Raw genomic sequence first — 24704 nt, forward strand, 5'->3', positions numbered from 1 at the left:
ATGTAAATGCGAGAGACACCATCCTCTTCAAGTCCACCCAACTACTGGCCTATGCTGTCGATATTGACGTCATGGGAAGAACAACCCGAGACATACAAACTGCCTTCATCCAGATCGAGCATGTAGCGCGAGATCTTGGGCTGCACATTAATGAAGGCAAGACGAAGTACATGGTGGCAACGTCAGCGCCAAATCAAAACCGAAAGAACGAACAACACCGAATCCCACTGGTCAAACAAAAACAATGAAGATAGGAGACTACTACTTTGAGACCGTTGACAATTTCTTCTATCTAGAGTCGAAAATCACAACCGATAACAGCTACGATGATGAAATCCGCGCACGGTTGTTTGCTGCTAACAGAGCCTATTTCAGCTTACAAAAACTTTTTCGCTCGAAAGGTCTCACCATAGAGTCAAAGCTCTTACTGTACAAGACAATGATCTTGCCAGTCGTCATCTATTCCTCGGAGACTTGGGTTCTTAGCAAAAAAACTACGAAACCTTGGCCGCGTTCGAGAGAAGAATCCTCCGAAGAATTTTTGGTCCCCTACATGAGGATGGACGATTCCGTAGCCTACATAACGACGAAATCTATGAGCGATACCATGACCGTCTGGTTGTGGATAAAATCCGACTCAATAGGTTACGGTGGGCGGGTCACTTAATCCGTATGGACGAGGATGATCTCACCCGGAAAGTCTATAAGGGCAATATCTATGGTAGAAAAAGAAGACGGGGCAGACCCTGTCTGAGATGGAGCGATGGCGTAGGTCAGGACGCCAGACAGCTTTTAGGGATATCGAACCGGGGTGGCTGGGGTTCCTTATTAAGGCAGGCCTAGACCGGATACCTGTTGATGCACCGTTGATGATGATGATGAAGACATTAAGAAATTTCCATTAAATATATTGTCAAGGATGGAGGGTAAACTAGGGGGAATTTAAAAAAAATTTAGATACACCCTCGTAAATAGTGATTCCGAAAAATAATTTCGGAACAAATTTGCCAAATTTAGCAAGACTTATGAATAAGTAACATCTATTAAGGGAGATAGCATTGCTGGACAACGTTATATCGAGACCCACAGTTTGGATGCTAATGATGTGAAATTGTAATTCTTAAAGAAAACATTCTAATCAAGAATGTAAAGACCCAATTTAAAATTATGAAAAGCCATCCCCATTCCCTGCACTCAGATGGATGTAGAATAAGTTTCTTCCGCTGCCTGGGCAAATTGCCACCTTCAGAAAGGACATCCAATCTGGCTCGGAAATTAAGTTTTTTGCTTTATTACAAGCTCCTAACTTTTCAATTTACGACGGTATTCTATCTATGCAGACAGTCATCTGTAGAGCTTTGTCGCACCAACACACGAGTACAAATTAGCAAAATTATCACTCCATATTGCTTGCAGTTTCCTCTCCTTATCCTGGGCCCCATTCGACTTTACGCCACACCATCAACTTATTTATTGTGCACATAAATTTCGTGCAAAGTTAATTTTTTGGCAAAGAATATGAAGTGGTGATAATAAACACCGAAAATATTTTAGCACATTTTCATCTAAATATACCGAATTCGTGTGTGTTGTATGTAACAAATCGTCGTTGCTCCTCAGGCTACTACCGGCTCCCCATATTTCCGAGGTTTTTTTATGACCGGTTTCGTGTATTGGACGTACAGATATTTACGTGAGGGAGCCTACACATCAACCATATTATCTGTCGTGTACCTTTCGATTGGAAATATTAGATACTTATTATATATGACAGTAAATAGATGCACACGTAGGTTCGATTCTCATACCTCGATGAATCAATTTGCGGAAAGGTAGGGCGAAAACCCAAGCTGATAACCAACGATTTTTGGGAGCTCTAAGTCCAGATTAACAACAACCTGATAAGGGAATTCATGGAAGGGATCATTTTCCGAGTATTTATATGTTCATTATCTCCATCAAAATATCCCTAGTGCTGAGATATAAAAAGTAACTACTCGTTCATAGCAGATACTATATTAGTACTTCTTGTTTTTATTCGTCCAACATACTTCATGTTATCGCCGTTATTAAAATGAAGGGAAAATTCATTTCCTTTTGGCTTATGAGTAATGACGATGGCAACTAGCTGCACAAGTGTCGCTTTTGGCAATAAATTGAAGAAGTCGCTCAACCATGATTGTGCAAACAGAAATATCCGCATCTACGTATGTACGTGTGATCGCCGAGAAGATAAATTTTGATTAGAGATAAGGTGCCACCAAGGCAATCTGTTGCTGCTAATCATTTCACTGGAAATTTCGAGTGTTTGGGCAGAACCCAGGGATATATGCAAGGCGGGTAGACTCGTGTAGTCGTGCAGTTGTTATTAATCCAATAATGTGCTTAGCGATATTACAAAATAAGCACACACAAACTGGATAGATAAAGCTAAATATCTTCCAAGCGGATTTATCAACGGAATGTGCGCCAGCTTTATTAGTCTTATCAGCGAAATTAGGGAAATGCAGAAAACTGCACGAAGGCAAAATTAGGTTGAGCACATTTAGGAGACAATGAACGAGGAGAAGAAAGGAGATTGGGAAATTCAATTTAATTGGAAATCTTGGCGGCATTAGCTTTGGAAATGAATCGTCATTCATCCCTTGTGCACCGCAGCTTTGTTTTGTTTTCAAATTCAATTTATTAAGAGCCGTTCTTGGCACCTCCGCATTATTTAGAAGTATCAGGGCATTGTCGTCTGTAGATTATAATGAAAGCATGCTTTAGTTTAGAAACGTAAATAAGCTCGTTCTTGGGAATATTCTGTTGGTAATAACGTAGATAGTGCACTTGTGTGAATGGGAAAAAGGAGCTACATCATTTATCATTGCAATCTGTGCACTTTTATCTATCCTCAAAAACCTAAATCTATTCTACAATCAACTAGAAACAGCTTAAAGTTACACAAAAAAAATGTCCCCAAGTGGTCCCCCACCTTAGTACTAGTTACTTCCAGCAACGCTTAACTTTAGTAATCGATCTAGAACTAAATTTTTCTTTCATACCAGAATCAAAGAACCAATTCAAATCACAGATTTGTTGCGCCCTTCGTAGAACTGGTAAAAACATTCACAGGAATCGATAATCAGCTGTAAATGACCCTCAAGACAAAAGGCTTCCACTGCCACTGATGGCTCCCATGTACAAAAAGTCAACGATGTGAAATGTGAAAATGACTGGTTGATTACCAAAAAAGTTACTCCCGATTGGGTTATGTCAATCTTTATCTGAAAAATTCAAAATGGATGGAATTCCAGGCCATCCTGACAAATATCATTTTTTTTATTTTCAAAACTAAAGTCAGAGTCCAGACTATTAAAGCTTTTCCAAAGTACGGTATCCAAAATTGCTTCGGGATATAGAAAGACTGCTGGGAAAAATGTATGAATACAAGACTACTGTACTTTAAAGTGATAAGGACCTGTTATCATTTGCAAAATAATAGAGTTCTTAAAGGTCGGTTTTTTCTTCCAGTAATGATGATGACATTAAATATCAGTAAGTTTGGTGGCTTCTAAAAAGGAATTCTGTCTCAATTTAAGTGCGTACTTTCGAACCCCTTATTGCTCCGTCTTGTCGTTTCCAATCTCAAAACTAAGCTACCTCTCATAAAGTAGTAACCAAGATATTTCATTTGATACTGTAAGTGATCACTTTGAGAGAGACATATTTCTGGTGGAGGAAGCCTGCCGAATAACTCCAAAAGAACCCTTTTAGAATACCGGCGAAGTGGTGAACGTGACTGAAGGTCACGATGGAAAAGAAAACGGATGCATTTACCAGGGTCTTGTTCTCTTTCTTCCAGAGGGTGTGTGTTTGACACAGTGTGAAATTCAGTTACTAGTGCTTATGCCTAAGAGAATGCCGAGTAAGCCATATTTTCCTCCAACAAGCTCATTGAGCAGGTTTGGCAAGTTTGCGGAGCGGAGGGCGGATTACTTAGAAAAAGATGACTCGGTCGTTAATCAGCAGTGATCATGTCGAGTTAAATGAAACAATGTACGTGAGGATATGTGGAGTTCCCGCTCTACGGACAGAGAGTCTGACGCAGGTCATACTCCGATAGCACCATAAAGAACGAAGAAATTATCTCTTCTTTAAAGAAACAGAATGAGAGCTTTTTCTTAACAAACTACAGAAGCCCTTAATAAGAACAAATTTTTAAAGGACTTAATTTGAGACTTACTGGAAGCGAATATCTACTCGACGTACACTGAGCCAAGTTGTAAGGCACCCGGCATCAATGCTGTGTTCCTGGTATAACCAAATCTGACAGCAAAGAGCAGACCTCAGCGCCAACGGAGCAATAACCGCAACAACTCGTAGGAAATAAGCAAGTAATAAAATTTCTCCAGTTGTTATAGAAGAACAATATGAAAAATTTAGGACAACACAAAGCTCTACTACTAATTTTGTTGTCAAGGTTTAGAAATCACAGAAACCAACTAATACTCTTCAAGAACAAAGAAATAAGCAAGAACTAAAGACTTCCTCTTACACTCTTTTTTCGTAGAAAATTACATCTTTCGTTATTCGTGCTCTAGAGGATCTAGATCCTCTAGATCCTCTCAGGAAATTGCTGACGACCTAAGTTCCGGGGCATCTTCAGTGCACCTTTCATGAAACCCTTTAATCTATGAAAACTTTAATAATGAAGGTGAAGCAAGAAAGCTGTACAATGAACCTACGGATAGCCTCCTTTGACGCCTCTTTTGAGATCGATGATCCCGACCCACTTAAGGCGACAAACCGGACTTTAATCCACTATTAGCGAATCACGAATAAACTGATTCTACTGTCATTTCCAGTATAGCTGCGTTAAATGCGGAGGCATACAAAAGCCAGATGAGTGTATCAAAATGCTGGACGAAACTCCCAAGTGCGTGAACTGAAATGAAAGCAACCACGCTGCCAACTACCCCAACAACTCCTCAAACTTGTTATGACGAGGGGTAACCCCCAAAAATGGGACCCTAAAGTGTTCTTCATTGATGGATTACACACTTGCTTCCCAAGCCCTTCGACTTCACAAACATTAGCAAACTAAGTTGCATCCTGAATCGCTGTCAGTCCGCCAAGCAATTTGTGATGATGTTCAACACAATAAATAATCTTCTGACATCCAAGCATGGATGGTAGTATCAATGCAAATCAATTGTTTATTCAGCGAAATCCCCAAATAGTAGTAAGAAACAATGCTGCAATTCCGTCATAGAGCCTCATTGCGCATGGACAAGTATCACACCTTGCCGACAAGTTTCAAGCCATGCAACTTTTCTTACTCATCAACCCCTTAAATCTCTCGACCTCCTCAATAGAAGCCATGTCTGACTTCGTATACATCGTTTGCCTTTTCTGTTCAAATTAGTCCTTTGGGGCCAACATCTTCTTCAACAGACCAAGGCAAATCGTAGTCTCTAATCTTAGGAGGCGACTTAAACGACTTCGCAGTATTCTTTCTTGAAAAGCAAGATCCTCTGCATCAACCATTCCCATAACTTCTTGTTCAACAGAGATGTCAAGCCTCAGTCAATTCCCTAAAAAATTTTTGCAACCATTAGTCATCCCTGGCCTTTCCAATTAATCATTCCCTGACTGACGTCCTCTTAGTTCTCCAAATATTATCCGAGATTAATCCTACATACCTACAATAGCTTGCCACCTTAACATAAGAATATTCGACCCCTCGTGGAAATACGGACTAGTCCCTAAGATGACATACTGAATATCCGCACTTATGGAAGCTAGTCTTTTGCTCTCCTCCCCATATATATGCAAGTCTTGCTGGAATCCCACCAATCCCAATTCTCTTCTCGCTCTTTGCAGTGGACGTAAGCCCGTTCCCTACTACAATACCATCAAGGTCCTCCAATATGCTGATAATCACGTCGTTTACACCTCCATGAAATAAAGAGTTTGGGGACAAGCCCGTTTGAACTCATATTTGGATGAGCTCTACCAAACCGTTGCATGTTTCTTGTTCACTCCTCTGTCGTTTTTCTATTTGGTCTCAAACAGTACTTCAGTTTCATCATCTTCACACTTATTGACATGAAGTATCACCTACATCAGCGGGACAATACAAAGATGACATCTCTCAGTCGCTGACGCCAGAATGCGGCTCCAGAAAAAGCGTCAGTTTTGCTGGTCTGAGGAAGCTGTCTCTGACTTCGACGTCCTGAAAATTAGTCTTTCTAAGGCTCCGCTCTTGCACTGTCCCGATTTCTCCAAACTTTTCACCATCTATTGTGACGCAACCCAATATGACATAGAAACGATACTGATTTTAAGCCCGAGAGGGGGGAAAAAGCGTATATGTCGAAGAAGCTAACTCAGATTCAGTGAAACCACACTGTCACTGCGCAGGACTTTTTGGTCGCGGTTGAGACAGTGCCCAATTTTCGCACGTACATAAAGGAAGCAACTTTCGAATCGGGGAGTGATAATATTTCGCTCAAATGGCTGGTAAACCAAAGCGAAAATTTGTTCGTGGACTGGCCAGATGGGCATTGAAGCTTCATGGGATTCTTGTTCATCGCAACACATAGAAAAGGCTCACAGTATTTTGTTACAGTTTCGTCTATCTAGGCGGCACCATCACTTCAAACTTATCCAACATAAACATTTTTTGGTACGAGCAGTTAATTAGACCTTTAATCCGTTTCAGATTTATCCTGTGGACAGAGTGAAATCAACGTTGCATTCTGAGTTGGATGGTGCACTACAGCGTGGAACACTAACCCCAGAAATTCTAACGTCAAGGGAAGATTGAAGTCCAGTGAATAAAGACATAAGCTGTATTCACAATGAACTGAGAAAAATGGAGCAGACAAGAAAGCTTCGCATTTAGTAAGATTATGAGAAATTGACTCCCTAAATAGAATCGAACTTATCCTACTCTCAGGCATTCCGCAAGGTAACATTTGGCAGCGACAATATTGAAGTAAAATAAGTAAGGGGGTGGAAATCTCTCTCCAATAGGATTGATCGCATCCCAATCCTCCTGGCAAGCTACTATTCTCTGCATGAAATTATCTGGTGATAGCACCTCACCTAGAGTTTCCTCTAGGTTCCTCCTTTAATCCATGACCCTAGGACATTGGAAGAATACGTGCGCTGGGGCCTCTGGGACCCCGTCGCAATTTGGACAATTAGGTGAGGTGCCCAATTAATTTTTATTGGCGGTATCCTCCATGGCCGGCCACTCCCCGATGGAAGGGATCTGTAAGTCCTTTTTCACTTTTCTGACTGGTCCCATCTCTTCCTTTCGGCTTTTTTTACCTGCGATAAAGGAGAAATGGACCTGGTGTTATATATGTTCAGCATCTCGGTTGCCAGAATGTCAATCGGCATCATTCCCGAGATGACGAACACTGCATCATCAGAGATGGTCCTGAAGGTGGAACACACCCTTAAGGCTGTTCTTCTGTAGAACGCGCTCAGTTTATGTGCGATGCCTAAAACATGCAGCGCTTTTCCTCAAACTGGCACTACATACAACAATATAGAACTCATCACCCTGGCTCTGAACAGCATGCAAGTATGTCGCGACCCTCCCACGTTCGGCATCATCTTTGCTAGAGCCATACTCGTGGGTCGACGCTTTTTCGCAAGTATGCTTTATGTGCCGCTTAAAATTGAGTCTTCCGTCTATCATCACTCCCAAGTATTTGAAGGCCGACTTGGAAGTAAAAATACGATTCCCAATTTTAATTCAGGCGTAATTTCTCTTGCGGCGCTTAATGATGAGGACGTCTTCTGTCTTTTCCTCCGCAAGTGTCAGTCCAGCACTCTCTAACCAAACCTTAACAGCACTGATTGCTTCGCTTGGTTACAACTCAGTATATTCGAGATACTTTGCGACCGCAACCATGCTATGTCGTCGACGTAACCCACCACCGTGGCCTCTTCCGGAACCGGAAGGCTAAACAACAATGATGTGTTGATGATGATTGATAGACAAGTAGCTTCCTCCAAACTACAATTTTTAGTTTTCAATGTAGATATATATTTCGGGGGCAACTTACCCCTCTCATCAGTACAAAGCTTTGCAATTTTAGGCTAGACTACAAATAGCAGACAATATCTTATCTCTTAGAAATTGTACATGATGTTCCACAATACTGGGCCCAGTACAAAGCCCTGTGGGACACCCGCGGAGACAATGAACTCCATTGATTCATCATTCATATTATACCCTATCGTCTGCTCTTGCAAGTAGCTATCGACAATAGCAGCGGGCACCAATCGTCGTCAGAGACTTAAAAGTTCAAATGGCCGTATTGAATGAATTCCTTACTTCCAGGGTAACCACCACGCAATACCTTCCGTGAATTGCAATCGGACAAGAGAGTAACCATTTTGAAGGGATATAGGCTATAGGAGGACGATTCCCCTGGAGGTTTGCCAGCCTTACGGCCGTTCGTCTGGCTCGAAGACAAATCAATCAAAGGCTGGTAAGTTCAATATTTCACCAATAATTGGGCCTTCTAGTGGTAAATTAGCATGTCCTAGGCATCGACGCGTCATATGGTTTAGAAATGCTTTGTGTGGTATAGAGAGTTCTATCCTTGAGAGTGCCTGCTTTGCTAGGTAGGTCTAACCACACCTCCATGAATGTTTGTTCATCCATTGCTTTTGCAGACCACCCTGGTGTTTTTTTGGATTTCGACTGGCGGAGTCTCCTGTCCTTAGTTCAGATTACTTGGTGGAAATCCTCGCTAACTTGTCAGGACATATCACGTCCCAGCACAGGACTGACAAAAGTCAGATCTGCAATTGAACTAGATCTCCCTTTCGATCGATGCCGGTGGTGCATGCCTTCACGTAGTGTCCAAACATTAGGCATTTGAAGCACCTCTTTAGAGAGATCTGCTCCCTAAGTCGGCAAGCAACCCATCGAATCGGAACCTTTCCCACGGCCAACAACTTCAACGCTGCCTCCACTGGCAGTCGCATTTTGGCCGTTTCAATTCTGCCATAAGCTTTCCTTAGGATCAGATAGATTTTTCCCCGAATTTCTCCAACTTGAATTGTTGTTTCAAGGCAGTCCAGATCTCTTCTGTGGATGTTAGCTCATCGAGATCCTTACACTGTATATATACATCTCATGTTTTTGGGAAGGAAGCGCGACATTCGCCCCAAGTGAGGTTATAACTTGGTTACGAAAGCCGTCAGTTTTTTCCATGCTGCATTTTTCAGCTCAAACATGAGATGCCCTTTGTGGGTCCTCCAGATTTTGCTGACATTACCACCTAGGTCTTTTAGGTTTAGTAATGAAAAACTGTAATTCGAAGTTCATTTCTGAGACAATCTGTCAATCTTTATCTTTACCAGTTTTCTTAGGAGCCTAAAATCGCCAACAGCCTTAAGATAGACCACTACTGCATTATTATTATTGAAAAAAGTTAAATAAAGATTAACACTGGAAGAATTGGAATACTTTTGAAAAATGGAGCAGAAACATTCCACCTTGAGGGCTCAAAAACCTTATCCGAAAAACTATAAAATTCCAATGTTTTCGGAATGATGACCTCTTGGTAATAAAATGGAATGACAACAACCTCCAGATGACCTTAAGAACTTACTTCTTGTAAGCGATAGCTGTTATATCAGGTAATTAACTTTGATGTAACTAAAATTTCTGGCCGAAAGTTCTTAAAATAGAATTGTTTTCCAAGAAATTAATAATTTTCCGTCATTACAAGAGATACGTCCCTTTTAATGATGTGCTTCCAACCGGCTTTCTTACATATTCAATTCCGTGGAAAAGAACCGGCAACTATAATAGTAACTAGTTCTTTTGGGCGATATGCTCTCATAACCGGTGTACTTGTAAACAATTTTGCTTTGGTAACAATTTTCTCAAGCTGGCACGAAACTGAATCTACCAGAAAAGTAGATTGAGTAATTACCGTCGATAAGAAGAGAGTCGACATTTGAGTACGATAATGCGGCCAAAAATATAAATCTTTCATATGCAAGGGCATTTACTGGATAAAAAATTCCAATGTATGAATTTTCACAATTTTCTTTTGGTGTAGACGCTTCATTTGAAAACAAATGGAGTTTGATGAAGCATCTCCAGCCTTTACTTGTAGTCAAACCCATATACGTCCATGGTGTTCTATCTCCTTTAAGAAGTTCTACCTTGTTGTCGTTTTTATGTCCCAATCGGGCAAAATTCATCCGCTTCGGAAGAAACTGACACAGGCTTCAAACCATTCAAAAAAACGCTTTCATGGGCCAAATAATACTCATATGACATCAGCCTTTCTGATAGCGACTCGGTGATTTTCGTGAATCATTCTCTTAGCTTGTTTGAAGTTGTCGGCAGTTGTTGATGTGATAGGGTACTCACCGCGGTCGCCATATTCAACGTATCCATGATCCCTTCTCTTTTGGCTTGTATATGGCTACAACCCCCTATGCAGGGCCTTAGGTGTCAACCTACGCGCCATCGTTGCCGCTGCCTGGCAATGTGCTTCAGCTTCTTCATTACTGAGGAGAAGTATGCTCTCGTCCTCCACTGTTTCGCGCACATCCAACAGCACTGCCTATCCTGGGGTTTTGGGTTCCATTGCGTGGCCGCACCCACAGTCCAGGAGAGGGAAGTGGCCTTTTTGCTAACACGGCACGGGTATCTAGCCTGTAAGCCGTATTAAGCGCTGGTAATGCATCTCGACAGAAACGACACTTTTGTTTGATGCCCTTAACATTCTGCCCACTAATGTAAATAAAAAGAGTGTGATTATCCGGTCGACGCAATATACCTGTGACTTTACACTTTTGGCACGCGATGCACTCTTTAGTCCAAGAGTTCACGTGTTGTTCAAGCAAGGCCAGAAATATTTGTTTGGAGACTAGTTGATTCGTCCGAATGCCAGGGTGCGCAAAATCGTGCACCAAGCGAAACAGACTGCAGGCTTTGAAAAACTGTGTCATCCTCCTGGGCCAGTGATTACCGAACAAATCGACTGCAACTGGGATGTTGACCTTGGACATTCGGGACAAAGCATCAGCGACTAAGTTGTTCAATAAGAAGTTTGAAACATGTTGGAGTAACAAGGCAAACAGGGAGAGCGTAGCTGTGACATGTGGCTTAAACCAGCAACTGATTACTTGGTACACTGACGGATCCCTTATAGTAGAGGTAGCGGGTGCCGGAGTCCTCAGTCCAAGGAAAATGTACTTGGAGCCAATGGGTAAGCACACTAGCATATTCTAGGCGGCAATATGCACAATATACAGATATGCTTTCTATAATCTTCAAAGGAACTACAGGAACCAGAACATTTCTATTCTGACTGACAACCAAGCGGTGAATTCTAAACTGATTTGGGAATGCCTTGAAACACTGACTGATTTGTTCAAAGTAGATCGAGGCACCTGACAGAATACTTAATACCAGATGCAAAGTTGAAAGATTTGGAAGTAGGGAATATACTAAAATTTCTAAAGATTATAAGCTTCCGTGAGATACTATAGTTAATAGATACACTATAACCGCTAAAAGGGATAGAATAGTTCTTTATGGACGCAGTGTGACTCCCACTTAACAGAGTAATAATAAAAGTTGTTATTATAGGAGACATGTTAAATGTCCGGCTGATGTAGGCTAAGAGACGAAGTAGGCGAAGGGACGTTTTGTTGGGCTTTTGTCGTAAGGCAAAAGTAGGCGTATGGTCCGTGAACAAGGTGAGCGGTTTGCCTTTAAGGAAATATCGGAGGTGCTTGATACTCAGATATGCGGCTAGTAATTCACGATCGTAGGCGCTGTAATTCCCTTGACCGGGATTCAACTATTCTGAAAAGCAACCCAACGATTGTTAACTTTGGTTCGGCATCTGGTGAAGAGCAGCCCTTACTGCAATGTCTGAGGCATCGACGAATACGGCTTGGGGTGCATTTTGTTGAGGGAATGCGAAAGTTATAGCGTCAACCAGATATTGCTTGGCTGTTTCAAACGATTGGACGGCTTTTGGAAACCACACAACCACTTGCGAGTCCTTGGTCTTAGAACCAAACAGGAAGGCGTTAAGTAAAGCTTGGTGGTGAGTAACTTTGGACTGGAAACGACAGTAGAAGTTTAACTTACCCAAGGACCTTCTAAGATCTTTGACCGTTTTCGGCAGCGGAAAGCTTGCGATCGCTTTCACCTTGTCTGGATCGGGTTATATGCCGTCAGGTGTCATGAAATGGCCTAAAAAGTGCACCTGCTGCTAGAGAAATCTAAATTTTTCAAACGTTAAGAATTAGGCCGTTGTCAAGGAGACGTTAGAAAATGCACTCGAGATGTGCCAAACGCTCGGACTTGATGGAAGATGCGACCAGAATGTCACCCAAGTACACGAAAATGAAGTCCAATTTTCAAAGTACAGAGTGGATGTATCTCTGAAAGGTTTCCACTGCATTACACAAGGGGAAAGTCGTCCGTGTGAACTGAGTCTGAAAGATGTGCAAATAGCTGTCTCTGGAATATCTTCGGGAGCCACAGGGATTTGATGGTAAGCCATGACGATATCCAAGGTTAAGAAAACACGACATTTTGCTAAATAATGCGCCTTGGATGAATGGAATGAGGTACCCGTCCAGAATCGTCAGAGCATTCAGGCCTCTATAGTCTCCACACTGTCGCCATTCGCTCAGAGTGATGTTGCGGTATATTTGAAGAAGTATACGAATACGTGGGCCGGCAACGTCTTTAAAAACGATAGAAATAGTGCTGGGTGAGCATGTTGAAATTTCCCTTGGCGACCTAAGTCAGGTTGTAGGGTCTATGAGGGACATATGCTGCATATCTACCTGTGTTCCATAGTGACACAGCAATTCTGCACCTAATATGCCAGCTAATACTAATATCTACTTGCCCGTAGCCGTTAGTTGCGATGGGCGTGGAGTTTGATGCCGATTATTTCAGCTGCTGAAGAAAAAGCTCGTTGGCTTTGAATATGGCGAGGACAAAAACCTTGTCTTGTGCCCGTGTCTATTAAATTATTGCGCATACTAAGAGGGTCTCATACTGAATAGCAGCGTATTGTTGAACCTCGGGTGGACGTCGCCGCGTCCCTGAGTTCGCTCAGTTTTTTTTTAATTTGCGAGATACGTGCACGAACTGGTACATTTAGTGGCACACTCCTGAGTTCGATGTGGATTGCGACGGGCAGCTACCCAAGGGATCATTTTTTAAGGCGGACTTCGAAAGTGTTCGCGACCGCTCTCTCGAACGAAAAGCATTCACCGCCACCTTCGATGTGGCCCCACTGACCGTAAGCGCGGCCATTTGCGTCCGGATAGCTGAGTGGTTAGAGCACAAGGCTGTCGTACGGAAGGTTGCGCTTAAAATTTCCCTGGCGGCAGTGGGATTTGTATCGTGATTTGACGTCGGATACCAGTCGACTCAGCTGTGAGTGAGTACCTGAGTCAAATCAGGGTAATAATCTCGGGCGAGCGCAATGCTGACCACATTGCCTCCTACAGTATTCTGTAGTCTACCATTATGGTCTTGAATGAAGTGCTCTAACACACTTCAAGGCCCTGATCCAATATGGATTGTTGTGCCAACGATTATTATTATTTGTCTCCTCAATTCCGCCACGTCGGAAGAGCAGTTTGTGGATTTTGTTCGCAGTCGCGGCCATCCCCTCTAGGGAACCGCCATTGGCCCACCCTAGTATGGCCTGTCTGCCCTCCGGCAGTCGTTGAAGCCGCAAGGACTTCAGGAACCCAGATTCAACCGTGTCCCCACCCAGCTGCTTCATTTCCCGAAGTAGCTGGCTGGAGGTGCAGTCAGCAAGTGATTCGGTTTAGCTGTCCCACTGCCAGGCGCCTGATGAGCTGATCCTTCAACCAAGTGTAGGAGCACTCGCTCAGCACGTCACCGATGAGCGCAATTGACTCCTCATACTGAACAAAACCACCAATAAGGTTAAATTAAGCAAACGAATTCAAAAGCAACACACAAATTCAGCTCAGCTGAACTCAAAGGATATTATTTACAAAAAACAAGATGAAGATTATATCAAACGGAGCACCTCAATGTCTGAACTACCGCTAAATTAGTTAATACTTAGAATAATACAACATGATCTGTTGTATGTTGGCTTGATCACGAATGTCGAAGCCCTTCGCCAGCTGTGCTTCTTTGTCGGAAATGAGTTTTTTTTTTATTTCTTGGATCTCCTTGGAATTCATTCCAAAAAATGTACTCCAGGTTGCTCATTCTTCATTTTTATTCCGCTGTCGCTTGTTCGAGACGTACGGCCGCTTGTGGATATCATCAGCTGGGAGAAGTCAAGCGAAAACTCAAAATACTCCGCAGGAAGTCGTAAGATTCGTTCGGGATTTGGCAACCTCTCGGGCGAGTCCAAATACTTATAGCTTCAATAAATATGGTGGCTGAGACAGAAGCCCTCCGAGAACGACTCCGACAGCGACAGCAATGCTTAGAACTGAGTATGCCACACGAGAACTCAGAGGACGATGATATTAAGTGTGCCACCCAAACTGTTCAGCGTGTTCTTGCATTGCCCCAACAGCCTGGAGGATATAACCACTGAATATAAAGCCTTTACAGCTGCTTGGCTGCCGACTACAATGGCTATGTTATGCTTGGGACTCGGATCAAACCCCAGCGATTGACAGGCTTCCAGGATCGCCAGTGCTTCTGCATGAAATACACTGGCGAATGCTAGCAAACCATACCATTCGATTACGTTGTGCGTATCCGAGAAAACTTCCGCGCCGACTCTACAGACCGACCACCTTCAACTGGTCGTTGAAGAATACTGTGCAACATGCCGCCGGTCTTCCAGTCCGTCCTGGTTGGGAAGCCCTCAGTAAAATTGTTTAGCCAGCCAAGACTCATGTCTGCTTGCCTGTAGCTGTCAGCTGCGATGGGTGTGGGGTTTGATGCCACTAATATAAGCTGCTGAGGAAAAAGCTTGTTGAGTCTGGAGACAGGGGACCAAGACATAAGAGGGTCGTATACTGAAAGGCAAGGTGTTGTTGCACCTCGGGTAAGCGTCGCCACGTCTCTCAACGAACTCAGTTTTTTTATTTCGCGAGAAATGTGCAAGAAGTGGTACATTTAGTGGCGCACTCCTGAGTTCGATGTGGATCGCAGCGCGCGGCTACTCAAGAGCTCATTTCTTGAGGCGGACATCGAAAGTGTTCGGCGTTGCCTTCGCAAACGTAAAACATTCAACGTCACCGTCGATATGGCCCCTGTAAAGTTTTTCAAGAAAATCGGCTTGCGTGTGGCGTAGTCAGTGGCGAATGCCTACAGTTCATGAGGTACTTCGTCTAGGACTTTACTATGGCCGTAAGGCTTCGGTGTCTAACATCCGGACTTAGGTAGTCTAACAGCACTGCACGCTACAGCGTATTTAATGTGTAGGTCTAGGAGTACATTGAGAGCATCTGTCCGGCAGGACCGCAGAGCTCTGGTAGCACCTGCACACAAGGTCCTTAGGATCCTATCAAACTTCGTTCTATTGTAATTCTTGCTCAGCGTCTGCCACCATACAATATAACTGTTCATTAGGATGGGACGAACCATCGCTGTGTACATCCAGAGAACCATCTTTGGCCGGAGACGCCATTTCCTTCCAAAGGTACTCTTGCTGGCATTCTCAACCCTCAGTTCTATGTTCAGTCTTCAATTTAACTTAGGATGCAGGATTACACCTTTACATCAAAGAAAATAACTAACTTTTGTTCATTTAGCCGCGGGAGGTGGAATTTTGTTTTGGTAGTGAATAGCATCAGCTCCATTTTGGTTGGATTTGCGACCCACAGGTGCATTTTTCCCAACTCCCCCTCCATGATGTCACTCATAACAGAGGGAAACATCCCTGACGCCACCACCAAGTCGTATTTTAACTACAGTTTTGATTATCTAACAATCCCCAAGCCATTTCCATCCAAACTAGCAATTATGTCCCCTCCCTATCTGACTAATTCATTATTTTCGAAGCACATTTTAGAAAATTATTCTTGCAACGGGTGATAAGAAAAAAAAATACCCGTTGAAATGGCGATGCCGATAAGGAAAAAATTTGTTGTTTAAAACAGTAGCGAATAGAACATGGTAGTTATTTTTAAAAAAAAAACTAACTTATTTTCAGATCCGTGCTTATCTTGGAAAGTGTCAATTGAAGACAGAGCAATGTACCTTATTTTAATTATATTCATAAAGAAAATGATTTATTATATCTTTTATCAAATAATAACAAATTACTATAAAATGTACAAAATTATCACGAAATTATCAATAAAACAAATATAAATTATGTTTTTAGACGTTCAAAGTCACGAAATAAGCTTTATGAGTATTCCATATATATCTTGCATAGATCCCGACATATCGAAAGTTGAAATTTCTCTTAAAATTTTTTTCTTCTGTCTTATTTTTGCTAAAAAACCACCGTCGGATTATGGAGCCGGGATTTTCCCCTTCCCATGAGGCGATTGCGACCGATGCTTCTCGCTTTAGAAGAGGCTAGGTGCATTGTTCGGTTGGAAATCGCTGAGGAACTAAAGATTAGTCCGGGGGTGTGTAGCACTGTGACTGGTGTTAAAATGGGTAGCTGATGTATGTAATATTACCTTAAGGTGTACCATGACATTACTGTCACCAAGTGCAAACCAAACATCACAACATCACCAAACATCATTTAACAGCTTACGTGCTGGCATAGCGGCGAACGTCCCTGCTGCAGGAGATTCTATGATGTCTTCACTCATTTCTGTGATATATGGAACGAAATACTACAATGTCGGTGATGTTTTGCAATGTAATTTCACACGAGCACGGACATTACAAAACTTATTAGGGTAATATCATTATCACTTCTCTACTGCGTAGTGATGTGATGTTAATTACTGTTGTGGTGTTTGGTGATGTTTGAAGCACGCTCGGTGTTGGTACTGTGATATTAAAGAAGATTATATCACTTTTGTGATATAATATACATTGCCTATCCATCTGTGGTATAAATATTTAGCGTACAGATTTGCGATTGGCGTGGCTCGAACTCGTTTGCTTACATCCTGAGGTGGTCCATGCATCATGAAACTTTGCTGATTTCCCGACAGGACTGTCGAGATGGAAGCCTAGGTATTTTTTCCGAGGCTTCTCAAATGGCGTGAACAATTTTTATGACAAAATTTAATGCGGTTTCTTGGCCGGACCATAAAAGCACCTGTCACCAAAAAGAGGTCAGATAGGATTTAGCATAGTAGAGTAACTTCACTTTATTTCACTCTGCCATTTTATTTTAATGAGGATAGTGTTAAATTCGTTGCCGCAAACTCTCCTCGTTCTCTTAGAGTATAGTTGCCGAATATCAAAACCACACCTGGACCCAACTTGTTAAGGTTCCTTTTCTCAGTTCCTGTTAGAAGCATGAAACATGTCCTCTCAAATGATATTCTGGTATTAATACACAAAAACTGTTCTGTGATTACAGTGATATTCAACAACAATAACCTGTAAAAAATATAATTTTTTCAAGAGCGAGGACCGTACCAGAAACAACCATGATCACGCCACAAGGACAATGGGCAAATATGAGAATTAGGAGCAAAATTCGGTGGGAAATCGCCAAGAGACTGTACATTAGTCAGGTGCTCAGAGGTGGTGGTGAGGCGGCAACTCTGTCGGCCAAACTAAAACCAAGTGGTCAAGAAGAACCTCCATAGTGGTGGCACCGGGAGACGCTGTACTCACTTTGGCTTGTCGGCCGTGATGCGATCAGACCCAAGTCTGCACGGGGACTCATCTGAAGTCGCAATTTGGTCACGAAACCTTACCAGGGGTATACTGATTTGGTCACAAAATCAATTCGTGTCCTAAGAAGGCCGTGGGATTAAGTCTTCCAGACAGGTGCTCACGTAAAACCCTCAAGGACTTAACTGTATATTAGTCAAGGAAGTGTCCAACCAATAATAATAATAATAACAGTGGGCTTGAGATACCGCAAACCAGCCATCCTGCCCTATTGTCGGAAACAGAATAGATTCGAACAGATGGTCAGTCGTTTTGAAATCGAATCGCATCCTGTCACTAAGTGTAAGTACAATGGTGATGACACGGCAGAATCAAAATAAGTGAGCACGGAATGGAAAGAGCGGTGAGATGGCAGCGATGAAGAGGAGATGCAGATGTCATCCAGAAAGATACTGCGATAAAATTTGATGCAGATTACGAAATCTCCCACATACATTGAACGGCATACTTTTATGTGACGTTTGAGGGGGTCTCAGATTTGGCATCGATTAAAAAGTAGGAGAGTGAGGAGATGAAATGTAAAACCTCAAACGACTCCTTTTTGGAAACTACTTAGTCGAGAGACCTGGAAAAATCATGAAGTGGCCCCGTAAATAAATCTCATTCCGTACTTCCGCCTAATTCGTAGAAATTTGGCGGTCTCCAGAGTTATTTTTTTTTATTTTGCAATCCAGATAATAGGTAATCCCGATATTTCGTACCAAATCGTCGGGATTTTACTGTAGTATGTAACGATATATTTGAATTTTTCTGGGACTCCCTCCCCAATAATAATAATAATCGTTGGCACGACAATCCAATGAGATCAGGGTCCTGAAGCGTGTTAGAGCACTTCATTCAAGATTAAAACGGTACTCTACAATACAATGTAGGAGGCAATGTGGTTTGACCAAAACGGTACCCTACAATACAATTTAGGAGGCAATGTGGTCTGCATAGCGCTCGCCCGTGATTACTATCCTAATTTGACTAAGGTACTCATTCACAACTGGGTTGACTGGTATCCAGCATACATTCGCGATACAAATTCCTCTCTGGTCCCAGTGAGATTTGAACCACGACCTTCCACTACGACAGCCCAGCGCTCTAACCACTGAGCCATCCGGACTGTTGTTGTTTTTTGCTTTGCCGGGTTGAAAATTATGCGGGAAATCGGCGCCCAGGGTGAAAAATTATACGAGTCTGGGAAGAAAATTATGTAGGCCCTCTTCCATTATGAATTTTTTCCATTGAAAGTTCTACTTCGGGACGAGGGGAATTCCGCCCTTGTCCTCAGAGACATGCTTGGAAGCTAAGACTAAAATGGCAACCAAAAAGTACACATTTGTGTTCCAATGATTAAGTGAAGATCATTATGCTAAATCCTGCGGACCTCTGCGCCGACCAAGAAAACTCATCAAATAATGTTAAAAACTAAAAATGATCGCGTTGAGTCAAAGGTCTCGGAACAATGCTGAGGCGTTCACCACTGTCGACGCGGCAGGACGAGTCCCGGTCCTTTCGAGAAATAGCCAAGGACCAGGGCACGCATAGACAGCATCAAGACGTAAGTTAATTAGTTCGATCAGAACAAATACGTGTCTGCATTCTAATTATTCGTACCCTCACTGGAAAGACGGAGGAACTCGCAGGAGTTTTTCCGAAAAGGCGTTCTACAAGGAATTCGATGGTGTGGTGCCAAAAGCTCCGACATAGAACGCGAACGTAGTGAAAATGGCTATAAACTGTTTTATTTTGGTAGCCCAAACACTGGATACGGTGTTGGCATTGCCATCTCTGAGGGTTTCCGTGCCACTAAAGAAGTCGAACGATTTGATGACCGTCTGATGAAGTTTACCGTTATATCAGCTGATCGCACTGTTCACTTCTTCACCGCATACGCAAAACAGACAGGTGCATCTGCTGCCGAGAAAATTTACTTCTGGCAACTTCTCGATGCAAAGATATGTAACGTACCTGCTGATGACTGCTGATGTATTGCTTATATAAGCATAACTAATTGGACATTTGTCCCATTTGTACTCAGCTCGTGACGCTTATAGATTTAGTTTGTCAAACTACTCACTTTAGTATGATACTGACACACTGAATGCCAAAAATTTGGGCAAAAATGGTAATTTTAAGCTATTTAACCCATTCAAAGTCTTGAATTTGCAAAGAAGCGACAAATTTGACCAATAACTTTGTTACTAATAGAGCGATTTTCACCAAACTTGGTAGGATCATGCTCTATATCATAGCTACATTGCTGCTGTGGTTCTAGATTGAAATTAAGGGTGGTTTGCAGTCAATTACTAAAAATTATAGTAATAATATAATATGGGGTCACGAGGGTATTAATGTCGACGAGCGTGAATTCCAGTGTGAGCCTACACCATTTGTTGAGAGTCGCGAGGAACCAGCTGGAACGACCGCGATAAACAACAACGACATAGCAGCTCTAATGAAAACTATATATAGAAAGCAACAAGATGAATCTAAAAAGCAACAAGAAGAATCTAGAAAGCAACACAACGAAAGGCTAGCAAAAATTACGGAATTAGTGAAAGACCAGACCGAAGGCATAAAGAAAATCATGGGAACCCTCCAGACACATGCTGAACGGTGGCAAAAAAGTTCAAATGAATTAAAGGAAAAAATAAGGAAATTTACGAGAAAGTTAGACGTGAAAGTAGAACAGTAGAAGGGTATTTTAGAAGTAGCAGAGCAGCAAACAGAAGGTTCAGAGATAAGGAAAGGTATGGAAAGACAAGAGGTAGCTGTCGAGCAGCAGAATGAAAAGCCGATGTATCGCGACGCGAGAACACACCCAAGGAAGTGACACAGCATGAGAACGCCAATGAGATTCCAAAGCCGATGGAAGAGATGGTGCAAGAAGTTGAAAAAGGGCAGGAGGAAGTTGACAATTTGCAGTCCAATCAGGATATTCGAAAATCACAAGAAGTGATCTGTCAGGAGGTGACTAAAGAGGAAGAGCGAAACTGCCGAGAAGCAGTAGACCATGGAGAAGTCATAAACGAAGGTGTTAAATGGCGAAAGGAGGCCATGTGAGAAGGTACGAAACAGAAGGAAGCAATTTGTAAGCAGAGTGAGCATACCTGGCAGGACAGTGCAAAGCCGGAGGAGATGACTATTCGAGAAGTGATACGTCGGCAGACGGAAAGTGTGAAAGGACGAGAAGCGATTGATAAGAACTGAGACCTTTAAGGATAGAGGTAGCAACAGACATATGCTGGACAGCAAGGTATCTAACAACAGTGTACAACTCGCTTAGTGAGTTGAAAGCAATGTTTCACTGAATAATCAAATCGATGAACATAACACTTATCAGTGATTTTAGAAGCGGTTGTTATAATTCGAGTAGAGGAAAGAATGTAACACGGAATTATAAGAAGCGTCGCGGGAAGTGGAAGGAAACAGAAGGGATTGATAAATGGCAAGACTGTGGGAAACTAGTAAAAGTAAAGGAAACAATTAATCTGGAGGTTTTGTTACAAGCAACGGCAAAGGGTATCGTTTTGGAGCATCATAAAAAAGTAAGCGGTGAGAATTGGACTAAATGCTTAGGATCAGATTGTGTAAGATTATGTGATCAACACGAGTTTGCAAAAAGACCAAGAAACCAAGACGAGGGGGCGCGACTCTTTGTTCTTGTTATGGATATTGTCACACGGCACATCCGACGTCTATGACGTTTTCCTAACGTCACATGGCAAAGCTGATCTGCAGCTACTTGTTCAAAAATGGAATGATCGCTTCATATTACGCGGTCTTTGATTGAATCTGAATAAAACAGAATTTTTTGAAATTGGCATTATCACTGTCAGTGGCAGTAACCCGCCCAGAACTGAATGATATAGCATCTCGGGACAATGCTATCAGCCGATAAAAAGCTGCGTTGTGAAATTGTTAGTGTTTGTGATCGACATATCAAGGACTGTAACGACCTATTCCACGGTGGCAGGCGACAACATTCTGCCTGAAACCCCAACAACGAATAAAAGGAGAAGAAAGGAGAACTGGAAACTAGCAAAAGAGATATGCTAAGAAGCTGGGCTAAGGTGGGCAGTGGGAACTTTTAAACTACTGACATCTCCCGGAGTAGATAGCATTTTTCCAGCACTAATCCAGAGAGGCCTAGGAACTATCTTAGAATCTCTTCTGAGGGTGGTAAGGGGTAGCATAGCACTGAGATACATACCAAGGGCATGGAGACGGGCAAAAGTGGTCTTTATTTCGAAAGCAGGTAAAAAGGATCCTTTTCACCTAATCTTTCAGACCAATTTGCCTAACATCGTTCGTACTCAAAACGGTGGAGAATATCATAGACAACTATATTAGAACCCACGTTCTAAAGCGTAATCCCCTACATCACTGTCAACACGCTTACCGGGCAGGACGGTCAACTAAAACTGCTCTGTATCAGCTGACAGAGGTACTACGGGATGTCATAGAAACAAAAGAAATAGCACAGTGTGTGTTTTTAGATATCGAAGGAGCATTCGACAACACATAGCACACAGAGATACAAGATGCCCTGGGCCGCAAGGGAGTGGGAAACACCCTGGCATTCTGGATGGGCAAAATGCTAGAAGTACGGACAGGTACATAACAATAGAACAATACTCAAGGCTGTCCACAGGGCGGGGTCTATTGCCGCTGATGTTGAGTATGGTAGTAGACGAACTCCTGGACGTGCTAACAAATAGTGGAATAGAAGTCCACGGTTACGCGGACGACATTGTTTTAATCTGTAGGGGCAAATATGAAGATACCCTATGTGATAGAATCCAAACTGGATTCAGGGTTACTAGTGCCTGGAGCAGGAAGGTGGGACTGCGGATCAACATAGCCAAAATCACCGTAGTACCATTCACTAGGAGGCGTAAGCTTGATCACCTGAGAGCCGTAAGATTACATGATATGGAGGTGAAACGAAAAACAGAGGTCAAATATTTGGGAATTACGCTAGACCAAAAATTACTCTGGAAGATACATGTCGGAATGTCACGAGGGTTCTGATGACTTGTAGATCCATAGCAGGAAAAAAATGGGGTTGCAGCCGGAAGATACTACTTTGGATATACACTGCAATGGTAAGGCCAATGGTTACCTATGGAGCGGTAAGCTGGGCATAAGGAACCGAACTCAGCATACAAGGGAATTACATAAGCTCCAAAGACTGGCTTGCATGTCTATCAGTGGGGCAATGAGGACATGCACAACGGCATCCCTGGAGGTCCTTCTGAGATTAACCCCTCTCCATCTGCACATACAGATGCAAGCAAGGAGGGCAATATTCATGGCCGGGAGTATCAGTGAGGCGGGGAGCTGCCTGAACCAACGGAAGATCGATATTCTTTCAAGGCTGTATCCCGAATTACTGATACCAAGGGATAACATGACAGCGAGGTTTCACTTCGATAAGAAGTTTGAAATACGTTGGAGTAACAAGGCCAACTGAGAGAGCTTGGCTGCGACATACGGCTTAAACCAGCAACTGATTACTCGGTACACTGACGGATCCCTCACAGCAGTAATGTACTTTGAGCCAATGGGCAGGTACACTAGCATATTCCAGGCGAAAATATACGCCATAGACAGATGTGCCTCCTTTAATCTCCAAAGGAACTACAGGGGGCAGAACATTACTATTCTCACCGACAGCCAAGCAGCGATCAAGGTACTTAGGTCCAACCAGGTGAACTCTAAACTGATACGCAAATGCCTTGAGAGACTGAATACACTCGGCACGTCCAACAAGGTCTGGATACTTTGGGTTCCAACGAGGCAACGGACTAACTAGCCAGCCAGGAAGGCAGCAGAGACGCCTTTACACGTGCCAGAAGCCGTCTGTGGAATCGGAAACGATTTCATGGATATGACTCTAAGAAATGAAGAGAAACGGTTGAGGGAACTATACTGGGCGGGTCTACCAGGGATGGAGCAGTCCAGGGTGCTTATTGGGGGATACGAACCCATGCGCATAAAGGATTGCTTAAACCTCACCAAAAAGAACTTCCGAATCATAGTGGGAATTCTCACTGGCCACTGTCGGATAAACTATCGCCTAGGGAAGCTAGGGATTGCCTGCAGGTTTTGGTGCGGAGTGTGACGAAACCACTATACACGTATTGGGACAGTGTCCAGCACTTGTGCAAAGTAGGTCGAGGCATCTGGGAGAACACTTAATACCAGATGCAAAGCTGAAACATCTGGAAGTGGGGAATATACTAAAGTTGCTGACGGTTATAGGCTTGCTTGAGATATTATGATCAATAGGTACACTATAACCAGTAAAAGGGGCACAATACTTCTTTAAGGACGTGGTGCGACTTTCCCTTAACAGAATAATAATAATAATCCTGCCAACAGGTCCGACTTTCATCCCTTTGGAACCCTCAAAGAAAAGCGTGCAGGCCGAAGTTGGGGAAGAAATCAACGCAAATAGGATGGATCTCTCCAGTTGACTTTTGCGCGCAACCAAAAACTAGAAAGACCCATTGAACAACGTAATCTCTCAAATGTAAAGTCTGGAAAGGATCCCAATTTACTGTAAAATTTTCTCGCCCAATCCTTTCATTAATTTTCGAAGAAGAGCGCGTTTAGTAGAAGATGTAAATTTTAGATGAGACCATTATTTGACGGTTCAATTACTTTAAGCTAAGGTAGCGATCGGAGGTTATATTCGGAAGTTTCTCATTCGCGTATGTAGCAATAGACATCCTGCATGGAACGTTACGGTTTACCTCCGTAAAAGGGGATGTGTTTAACTGAAATACTTATTGGGATGCGCAGAATTTGGACTTTAGCGAATCATCTCCAATTTTTCAAAAAAATGCACAAAGCATTCCAAAAATCGACAACGGAA

At 42.7% G+C, this 24704-nt stretch overlaps 1 protein-coding gene across 1 annotated transcript in view; it reads right to left on the bottom strand.

The window, feature by feature from the left end:
* Nucleotides 1-24704, bottom strand: part of LOC119648011 (receptor-type guanylate cyclase Gyc76C-like) — a 405069-nt gene that overhangs the window by 378624 nt on the left and 1741 nt on the right. The gene's annotated exons all lie outside the window — the stretch shown is intronic.

The sequence above is a fragment of the Hermetia illucens genome, chromosome 2, assembly GCF_905115235.1.
Source record: "Hermetia illucens chromosome 2, iHerIll2.2.curated.20191125, whole genome shotgun sequence".
Taxonomy (NCBI): Eukaryota; Metazoa; Arthropoda; class Insecta; order Diptera; family Stratiomyidae; genus Hermetia; species Hermetia illucens.